The sequence below is a fragment of the Quercus suber genome, unplaced genomic scaffold (genome assembly GCF_002906115.3).
Source record: "Quercus suber isolate HL8 unplaced genomic scaffold, Cork oak 2.0 scaffold_16, whole genome shotgun sequence".
NCBI lineage: Eukaryota > Viridiplantae > Streptophyta > Magnoliopsida > Fagales > Fagaceae > Quercus > Quercus suber.
In genome coordinates, this window is record NW_027069481.1 from 2321852 (window position 1) to 2332555 (window position 10704).

The window sequence follows — 10704 nt, forward strand, 5'->3', positions numbered from 1 at the left end:
TCGTATTACATGCTTCTGCCTTGGGTTAATATTTGTATTCATAAGTCCCTGCTTCCCTTCTTTGCTTTGTTTTACCCCTTTGATGCTAGTTAGCGTTCTCTTTTGTTTTGCCATAAACATGCATATGATATGAACATGCATTGACGTGTGGGTGCTGTGATGTAGTGAGGTAAGTCATGCATTCACATGAACATGCATTTTGTTTGGGAATATGAAGTTGCCTTCGTGGTGAATATGAACAAGTTTAGTTTGAATGCCATGATCTTGATGTTTAGATGCAATAACATGTTTGTTTGATTTTTCCATAATATGTTTCTACCCTTTGGAATATGTGATGTGATGCCATGACAGATGAATGTTAGGTTTTGGATGAGTATGCCATGTTGTTTGCCTTAGATACATGCTAGAGTGTGTGTGAGTCTAGAATGACAATGTTGAATGTGCCTTTAATAGGATTAAGACGTAAGACACAATGAGTGGAAGCTGACTCACAGGTCAGGTGGGGTTAGGTGCATTCCCATCCCCATACCTAAACTTCGGACATGTGCTTTGGTAGTAGATCAGTCCTTTCACAAAGAGCATTATATTTATGGGTCATAAACCTAATCTAGGTGGCGACTTCGTTTCTCTGCCCTGGTCCACCTTTAGCCAAGGCGTACTTCTTAATGTGAGGATGAAACCACCGGTGCGTCTCGAAAGGAAAAGAATGCATTCGCAGGCGCCTACGGCCATAGTGGCAACTCTACTAAGGATAGAAAGTTTGATTCCAATGTGTCTTATTTTTTAATCTTAATAAAGGCTTACTCAGTATTTGTTTGCACGCACTTCACTTGGTTCTTTTTGTCTCTTTTGCCACGGTTGGTGATGAGTGGGAAGGTGGAGGCTCCACTCGGGCCAAAATCCTCTGAAGTTCATCTCACTAATTATGGGCAAAAGATCCCTCTATTGTGTTTTAAGCCAAGACATGGGCAGATGAAGTAAGGCTAAAAAATGTGTTGAGAAAGATAAAGTTCGAAAATATGTTCATTTCCCCAAGATCAAATAGGGGAGGTGGATTGGTGTTGTATTGCAGAAAGTCAATTGATGTCATAGTGGAAGGCTCAAGCAAAAATTACATTGATGCAATTATCAACAAGATGATTCACAAGATTTTATGGCGAATCAGAGACGCAACGAAAATTCCAAATCCCATGGCTTTGTGCGGGAGACTTTAATGAATTGACTAGAGGTGATGAAAAATTAGGGGGAAATAGGAGAAGTCATAATAAGATGTAGCTCTTTTGGGATGCAATAGACGAATGCGACTTTATTGATTTGGGCTACTTGGGTTCAAAATTCACTTGGAGGAAACACTTTGCCAATGGTTAGTCAATTTGAGAGAGATTGGACAAAGCATTGTGCACAAACGAGTGGTTGCAACAGTTTGGAGCAACTCCAGTTTTCCATCTCAATAGTTGTACCAAGGGCGACATTCCTTTTTGGATTGTTCCTAATGGTTTAGAGTTTTTAGACCCTCCTCCCATATCTGGACCATTCAATTTTGAGGAGATGTGGTAATTATATTAGGGGTGTGGTCGTATTGTGGAAGCAGTGTGGAGAGATTAGATACATTGTGATTCTAGACACCAAGTAATGAGAATGGTGGAGAAGTGTGGATCCAAATTAACCCAATGGAGTTGCAGACACTTTGGGAATGTCAGACGAGAATTAAATAAGAAGAAAAAATTATTGGTGAAGGCCAACAGGTGGTTGTACAAACAGGGAACAATTCTCCGGTTAGAGAATTAAACAAAGAAGTGATGGAGTTGATGATTAAGGAAAACAAGATGTGGAGACAATGGGAAAAAAAATTTTGGTTGATTGGTGGTGATAAAAATACTAAGTATTTTCACAGCAGGGCAACTCAAAGACATAGGCGAAATAGAATTTCAGGCATGTATAACTTAGATGGTGTTTGGATTTCTTAGCAGGAAGCAATATCATAAACTTTCATTGAATTTTATCAAGGTCTGTTTACATCCACAAATCCGGTTTTGCATGAGGAAGCCTTGAATTTGGTGCCAAAGCTTCTCACTGAGGAGATGAACGTATTATTGTCCTAGGATTTCATGGAATGGGAAGTACAAGCAGCATTGAAACAAATGGTGCCATTGAAAGCCCCAGGTCCTGATGGTATGACCTTTCTCTTTTATCAAAATTACTGGAATTTGGTACATAGTGATGTCACAAAAACCATATTGTCATACCTAAATTCAGCCACCCTTCCCCATCCCATTATCCATACTTTCATCACCCTAATCCTGAAAATAAAAAAGCCGCAGTCTGTTAATGATTTTTGACCTATCAGCTTATGCAATGTACTTTACAAAATTTTTTCTAAGGTATTAGCAAATAGATTGAAAATTTTTTTGCCACAAATCATTACAAAACATCAAAGTGCCTTTACAAAAAATTGCTTGATCTTTGATAATATATTTGTTGCTTTTGAAACTCTCCACAGCATGATAAGTCACAAAACTGCAAAATTGGTTACATGGCCCTTGAACTTGACATGAGCAAAGCATATGATAGGGTGGAGTGGTCTTTTTTGGAGAAAATTATGAGGAAATTGGGATTTGAGGAGAGGTGGATAAATCTTATGATGATTTGTGTCAAAACAGTTTCCTACTCGATTCTAGTGAATGGTGAACCAAAAAGACTAATCCATTCTACTTGGGGCATCCGTTGAGGTGATCCCTTATCTCCATTCATTTTCCTCTTGTGCACCGAAGGCTTACATAGCCTTATTTCCAAAACTGAAAATGATGGTGCTATTAGGGGTTTCTCCCTTGGTAGAAGAAGCTCAAGACTAACCCATTTGCTCTTTGTAGATGATAGTGTGCTGTTTTGCAGGTCAAATAGATAGGATTGTCAAAAGGTGTTGGAAATTTTCAAGGTGACAAATAAACTGAAGGAAAACATCTTTGATTTTTAGCAAGTCAACAACTGATGCAACAAAAACAAAAATAAAGGAAGCATTAGGGTTCTAGAGATCTTGCATTATGACATGTATTTGGGGCTACCATCACTTATTGGAAGACTCAAAAAAGCAAGTTTTGATTACATCAAAGAAAGAGTGTGGAGGAAATTGCAGGGTTGGGAAGAGAAGCTATTGTCACAGGTGGGTAGAGAAGTTTTGATCAAGGTGGTGGTTCAAGCCATTCCAACTTATACAATGAGTTGTTTTATGCTTCCACTAGGTCTTTGCCATGAAATTGAGGGGCTTATTCATCAGTTTTGGTGGGGGCAAAGGGGAGATCGTCGGAAAATACATTGGGTAAAGTGGGGTGATATGTGTGATCCAAAGTTGGAAGGTGGAATGAGTTTTAAGGAGTTATCTCTTTTTAATGAAGCACTTCTTGCAAAACAAACATGGCGCTTGCTGCATAATAAAAATTCTTTGTTCTATAGAGTTATTAAATCAAGGTCGTTCCTAAATTGTTCCATCATGGAAGCAAAAGAAGGTCATGGAGGCTCTTATGCTTGGAAGAGCATCTTGAAAGGACGGGGTGTTATTAGAAGAGGAGCAAAATGGAGAATTGGAAATGGTGAATCTATTAAGATTTGGGGTGACAACTGCCTACAAAAAACAATTTTGGAGTGAACGACCCTTTGAGGGCAGAATTCCAAGACGCTACTGTAAGTAGTCTAATTGATCCCCTTTCACGTACTTAGGATTCCAATTTTTTATCTTCTACCCTTAGTCCCACAGATGCAGAATTGGTTAAAAAAATTCCATTAAGCCATGGACATTCAGAGGATGCTCAATACTGGCCCTATATGCAATCGGGACAATATTCCACCAAGTCGGGCTATTTTTTCCTCAAATCCAAGTCATGCTGTTCATCTTCACCAGCCAATAGTCAACCCATTCAGCCCAAGCCTCCATGGAAACAGATTTGGAGCTTATCCTTGCCAAGCAAAATATATATATATATATATAAATTTTTTTTTTTTTAATTTTTTAATTTTTTTTATGGTGAGCATGTCTAGCAAAATATATATATATATATATATATATTTTTTTTTTTTTTAATTTTTTAATTTTTTTTATGGTGAGCATGTCGCAATGCACTGCCAACAAAAGCAAATATGGTGAGACGATGCGTTATCAATGATTCATCATGCTTTTCTTGCTCTAATTAAGGCGAGGATGTTCTGCATGCACTATGGTCCTGCCTGAGCCTATAACAAATCTGGGATGCAGATCCTCAATGGCAATTCAGACAAGTTTCAACACAATCAAACTTTGCTCAGTTGCTGTCCATGGTGCTGGGATCGGGATGCAACTCAGAGCTGTTTGCGATGATAACGTGGACTATCTAGTTCAGGCGCAACAAGGCTAGCTTCTCACGGCCGGGCCTTCCCACATAATCAGGTGCTTCAGCAAGCCATTGATGGTCTTTAGGAGTTTTGGGCAGCCCAACCACCAGTCCAACCGCAAACAGCTAGGCCAAGAGTCAGGTGGACAGCTCCACAGGGCCGTATTTACAAAATAAATTTTGATGTGGCTTTGTTTACCACATTGGATAGAGCTGGGATAGGAGTAATCATTCAAGACTGCAAAGTTTTGGTCGTGGCCTCATTGTCTCATTCCATTCCTCTTCCTTCAACTGTGTTGGAAACTAAAACTATGGCAGCAGTAACAGCCTTGGAGTTTGCTTTAGAACTGGGGCTGGATTCTGCAACTCTTGTGGGAGATTCTGAAATACTTATGAACTCATTGCACACTTTAGTTGCTAATTAGGCAGATTTGCCTATTTGTTAATAAAATTTGAAGTCTTCTTTCTCCAAAAAAAGAAAAAAAAGAAAAAAGAAAAAAAAGAAAAAAAGAAGAATATATCTGATAAATAATTATTGTAGAAAGTAAAACCAAAATGAGTGATAGCCAATGCCAACACTTAAAATTCGCACCTACTAATAAGTTTAGGTAATCATAACAATACTAGATTATCAAATAATCGATTATTGAAATAACAAAATACGTGACGGTAATTTAAAAAAAAAAAAAATGCAACATCACTGGAAATGAACAATAGCATAATATAAGCAAATCCTAATACACAAACCCAAAGCCTATGACCAAGATAGCAAGCAGCAAAATAATTATGCAACCTTCTCTTTCAGTAGGGGACAATAAGGAAGCACAACGGTGAAGACATTGTGACCTTTGTAAAACAACCGATTAATCTTATTATCACAGACCACTTCCAGTGTTTTTCTCAACATGTTGCATGATATAATCTTCTTTTGAATCATCAAATACACAATATCCCTGTCATACAGATGATATGCTAGCACTGCCACAATGGGCCTAAGTTCTCTCTCCCATGTATTCTGTGAACCTAAGTTCTCTCTCTCTCTCTCTCTCTCGTATTCTCTCTGGTTACTAACCGTGCAAAAGCATGAGATAAAATAAAAAAGTTACATATATGTTCATTTCATTCAAATATGTTGATTTGGAAAACGAATGACATCTCTTTAAGGCTTTAATATTCATCATCTTTCTCAATTGAGTTACTCATTTATTTTTTGTTTCTAAAAGTTGAGTTATAAATATTAATCTTCTCTATAATGATGATCCCCTAACCTGTGATCCCCTCCCACACTCAACAAGTATTTAGTATTTATGAGGTGACCACCATGCCATAGGCCATGGTGGCAATCAAATTAAATTATTAGAATAGCATTCATGTATTTCAAGTACAAGTTATGGAGAAGAACTAAATAAATTAGTGAATATAAATTTAAACTCGTCAAGATAACCCACACATTGGCATACATCTTCCATCGAGATTCTCTACATTGAAATCTCCTTAAGGCTATCAGGGAAGCACAAGGTTGATATAACAAACAGTACTATTAAAAAAAAATTAACAACAAATACGCAAATCATTGCAGCAAGTGGCAGAATAGTTAGGTGTCCTCATTTTCATTATGTAAGGGAGGGAGAAGAAGCTAACTAATATGAACTTAACAAAAGCATTAATAACAATTTTTTAAACTTCAGAGACCAATAATGTTAATCAAAAACCTCAAGGTCCAAAAATACTTATTTAGTAAACTTTAAGAACTAACAATATATTTTGGCCTAAATAAAATCTTTTGATTTTCTGTTATTCAAACTCTAATTAAAACTGTTATTTCTCCAAAAAACTTTCACACCCTTCCATTCCAATTTTTTTAGTCATTAGTAATTTATTTTGTGAGAAAATTGCAAAATTAAACATTAATTTGAAAAGTAAAATAGTTTTCAAATTATTGAAAAGTCCAAAACAGTCTAGAATTTTTTTAAATATTGGTATATAGTATATACGATTCATCACTTGGGTTTTGACTCTATTCAAATATATATAAGTAATTAAAGAGTTTCTCATAATAATATTCTACTTAAAAAAGCCATGGTATAAATTTTATTAGGGATATGAGGGCTAGAAACCTAACTAGTTTCTTTTCTTTTCTTATTTTTTTGGTAATTAAATAGTTACAATGGGGTGAGCAGGAACAAATCTAGGGTTTTATGCTAGCAGGGGTTGGGGTATTAAAAAAAAAACTCCAAATAAGCATCCATATAATATTTAAAAAATTATAAATACAAAAATTATTGTTTCTAAATACATTAAGATGCAATTATTTACTAACAAAGAAAAAAAATAAAAACAAAACAAAAATGTTTTTTTTTTTTTTTAAGACTAGGCAGGCTAGGATTTTATTTATTTATTTATTTATTTATTTTTGTTGAATTAGTGAATATAAATTTAAACTCGTCAAGATAACCCACACATTGGCATACATCTTCCATCGAGATTCTCTACATTGAAATCTCCTTAAGGCTATCAGGGAAGCACAAGGTTGATATAAAAAACAGTACTATTAAAAAAAAAAAAAATTAACAACAAATACGCAAATCATTGCAGCAAGTGGCAGAATAGTTAGGTGTCCTCATTTTCATTATGTAAGGGAGGGAGAAGAAGCTAACTAATATGAACTTAACAGAAGCATTAATAACAATTTTTTAAACTTCAAAGACCAATAATGTTAATTAAAAACCTCAAGGTCCAAAGATACTAATTTAGTAAACTTTAAGAACTAACAATGTATTTTGGCCTAAATAAAATCTTTTGATTTTCTGTTATTCAAACTCTAATTAAAACTGTTATTTCTCCAAAAAACTTTCACACCCTTTCATTCCAATTTTTTTAGTCATTAGTAATTTATTTTGTGAGAAAATTGCAAAATTAAACATTAATTTGAAAAGTAAAATAGTTTTCAAATTATTGAAAAGTCCAAAACAGTCTAGAATTTTTTTAAATATTAGTATATAGTATATACGATTCATCACTTGGGTTGTGACTCTATTCAAATATATATAAGTAATTACATAGTTTCTCATAATAATATTCTACTTAAAAAAACCATGGTATAAATTTTATTAGGGATATGAGGGCTAGAAACCTAACTAGTTTCTTTTCTTTTCTTATTTTTTTTGGTAATTAAATAGTTACAATGGGGTGAGCAGGAACAGATCTAGGGTTTTAAGCTAGCAGGGGTTGGGGTATTAAAAAAAAAAACTCCAAATAAGCATCCATATAATATTTAAAAAATTATAAATACACAAAATCATTGTTTCTAAATACATTAAGATGCAATCATTTACTAACAAAGAAAAAAATAAAAACAAAACAAAAATGTTTTTTTTTTTTTTAAGACTAGGCAGGCTAGGATTTTATTTATTTATTTATTTTTTTGTTGAAGTTAAAGCATTCATAGTGGTGGTATCAATAATTTTAGCTTTTAGCATCTCAAAAAATTACTTTATCTATTTTACTACTTCACTTTACAATACACTCAATATCAAATGTTTTTATTTTTTATTTTTACACTTCATTTAAAATAATATAAACAACTCATTAAAATAATAAAGAAAGAGAAAGAATTTGAGTTTTTTAATTGAAGAAAGAGATGTAATCTTAATAAAGCATTATATTTTATTTTTAACAACTTGCTACAGTCAACTGGTATATTATACCAATTTACTATAGTTGAAAAAAAAATTTAGCTTTAGCTTCTCTAATAATGCACGATTTTTTGGTTCTTTGGTAGTAAAATAGTTTTTTTTTTTTTTTTTTGTTGCTAAAATACAATTACCATTGTGAATGTTTTTATTATTTTTGTTAAGGTTTTGAGTTGGATAGTTACTATTTGAATGAGGCTAGCTAGGCTTATTGAGGAGAAGAGGGGTCCAACTACAAAATTGAAATATATAATAACTATTTAAAAAAAAATTGGACTCAAGGGGGGCTTGGGCCCCTTTGGGTTCGTCTTTTGGGGGGGGGGGGGGGGGGGTAACAAAAATGTTTTTTTTTTTTTTTAAGACTAGGCAGGCTAGGATTTTATTTATTTATTTATTTATTTATTTTTGTTGAAGTTAAAGCATTCATAGTGGTGGTACCAATAATTTTAGCTTTTAGCATCTCAAAAAATTACTTTATCTATTTTACTACTCACTTTACAATACACTCAATATCAAATGTTCTTATTTTTTTTTTACACTTCATTTAAAATAATATAAACAACTCATTAAAATAATAAAAAAAGAGAGAGAATTTGAGTTTTTTAATTGAAGAAAGAGATATAATCTTAATAAAGCATTATATTTTATTTTTAACAACTTGCTACAGTCAACTGGTATATTATACCAATTTACTATAGTTGAAAAAAAAATTTAGCTTTAGCTTCTCTAATAATACACGATTTTTTGGTTCTTTGGTAGTAAAATAGTTTTTATTATTATTATTATTATTATTTTTTTCTAAAATACAATTACCATTGTAAATGTTTTTATTATTTTTGTTAAAGTTTTGGGTTGGATAGTTACTATTTGAATGAGGCTAGCTAGGCTTATTTAGGAGAAGAGGGGTCCAACTACAAAATTGAAATATATAATAACTATTTAAAAAAAAATTGGACTCAAGGGGGGCTTGGGCCCCTTTGGGTTCGTCTTTGGGGGGTGAGAGATATAAACTCTAGATGTCTTCATTTGGAACACCAAAATGTGAAAATTAAGTCCAATATATATACGGGGTATAGGTTCTAATATGGCTCTACTACTACAATTAAATTGAGTATGTGTAGTATGTTCACTTAGGCAGTTGTATCTTAAATTTAGATTATACTGTGGGTTCTAGTTAGTTTAACTGGTAAAATTTCTAATGATTGAATAAGAGATCTGAAATTTAATCTCCACTTATACAAAAAACCAACTGGTATCTTGGTTTGATAATAAAAAAGCTATTATCAAGAGCAGACACTATAGGTTGAAGGAAAATACTTAGGTACTCTTGGAGTACAGAGAAATGATGCTCTCTCCTTTCATATTCATGATAAATCCTATCATGAATTTAATGAGTGGACTCTACTATAAATGTGAGAGGAAGAAGCATTATTCTCCGTACTCCGGGAATATGTAAGAATTACTCTAGGTCGAAACTTTCTTAAAAAAAAAAAAAACAATTTGGATTATACTTTATACCCCACAAAAACTCTAAGAATTTATCCCACCTCTAATTTTCTGTTTATTACATTAGTAATTACCATATATATAAAATTAAAGCTTCTAGCTTGTGAAATGCGAAAATCATGCTAAGCAGTAAGCTAGCACGGTAGTCAATTTGTTGAAGCTCACGCTTGATTTTGTTTGCATAACTGAGTTTGAGAGAGTTTGACCACGCTTGCTATATCTTGAGTATTGTAACTATTGTTAGTACACTAGAAACTCTAAAGAGAAAGGCTTTCTCGTCTATTTGTCTGTAAATTGAAAACCATCCTCGTGCTTACGAGGAAAGGCCAGAATTTGCAAAACTAGGTAAGAGGTGAACATGGCATGGATAAAAAAGGGTAATTTTTTGTCTTGATAGAAAAAGCCAATGATCATGCAGGGACATCTTAGTGATCAGCGAACACATTGCCTAATACAACAAATAGTGTAGAGTCAAGGCCTCATGTATATTTTCTGCTTTTCGACTTGGCTGTTTACTATTTTTACTTTCACTCCACTGCACCTAAAGAGCTAATAATAATTTTCCACGTACAAAATGGGATTAAATAATATTCTTCTACTATCAAAGTGTGATCAAATTAACTTGAATTACTGAATTACACTCTATTTGGATATACAAATTAAATATCCAACATTGGCGCTATATTGTTAGCACATGTAGAGTTAATCATAATAGGGTTCATTTCATTGTAATTAACAATTGAGCATATAGTAAAAATATAGTCGCTAGAGCTTTATCCCGAGGAAATATCCTCTCTTGTTCTCTCACACTTCCGATTCTCTCTTCAATTCTCCTCTAATTTCAACAAATTTTTCAATGGCATTGCTTTTGTATTTAGAATATCTGCCTTTGATAACTTAATACCAATGTCAGAAATAGATTATAAAGCCCTTTTGTTTTACTCCTTAGATCCTTTCCATTGCACCCTTTAGCAACCAAGTAAAACAGATAAGAAAGGCTTACTACAAATGCAATAGACGTGGGGTTAATTTTTAAGGGATAATCTCTGTAAAGTTGTGATTTCTAACTAGTCTTGCTTGGCTTTAATTCCGTGCCAAATTTGATTGTAAGTTCTTCAATTTTTTCCTTGTATTTATGCGGGTTT